The sequence below is a fragment of the Penaeus monodon genome, chromosome 29, assembly GCF_015228065.2.
Source record: "Penaeus monodon isolate SGIC_2016 chromosome 29, NSTDA_Pmon_1, whole genome shotgun sequence".
Taxonomy (NCBI): domain Eukaryota; kingdom Metazoa; phylum Arthropoda; class Malacostraca; order Decapoda; family Penaeidae; genus Penaeus; species Penaeus monodon.
Window position 1 is genome coordinate 31,148,758 of NC_051414.1, and position 829 is coordinate 31,149,586.

The following is an 829-nucleotide window of genomic DNA, read 5'->3' on the forward strand; positions in this document are numbered from 1 at the left end:
TTGTCTTTTTGACGAAATAATGAGTTTATTTGACGAAATTTAAGTGTTTGTCGGGGATAAATTTAAGATCTAGTAAACAAGAAATAAAACTGAAGCGCCAAATGTAATGTAGAAAAATTATCCACTGAATAAGGAAAGACATTATCTAATGACGTCATGCCGCTAGATAGAACGGAGTCATTATATTTCTTCTCTCATTTAATCACCCAAAAAAAATTGCATTCGATAAATGAAAATGAAACTTTTCAATCCAGTGTGTGACCAGTTGATTGCTAGACCCCAGGTTTCCGTTGGCCCCAGACCCAGGATTGGCCTCGCCTCGTGCCGCTTGTCCAGATTTTAGTCCTTGGCCCTCTGTGGGTCGGGAATCGAGGGGGTTGATTCGGCATTCGTCGGGTAGATGATTGAAAAGGGGGGAGGAAGAGAGGGTGGGGGAAGAGATGGGAGAGTGAGAGGAGAAGAGAGAGAGAGAGTTAAGGAGGAAGAGAGGGTGGGGAAAGAGATGGGAGAGTGAGAGAGAAGAGAAGGAAAAGAGAGGTAAGGAGGAAGAGATGGGAGGGGTGAGAGGAGAAGAGAAAGAGAGAGGTAAGGAGGAAGAGAGGGTGGGGAAAGAGATGGGAGAGGGAGGGAAGGGGGAAGAATAGAGGGAGGGAGATGGAGAGGAAAGAGAGAAAAAGAGGGTGGGGGAACATAAGGAAAACCCACACGGAAGATGCAAAGGAAGAAATGTCGCACTGAATCGTATTTTTGAAAATGACAAAAAATTATATATAATCAAATCAACCATTAAAAGCGTGTGGCAAAATAAACCCTGAATACATCAATAGAC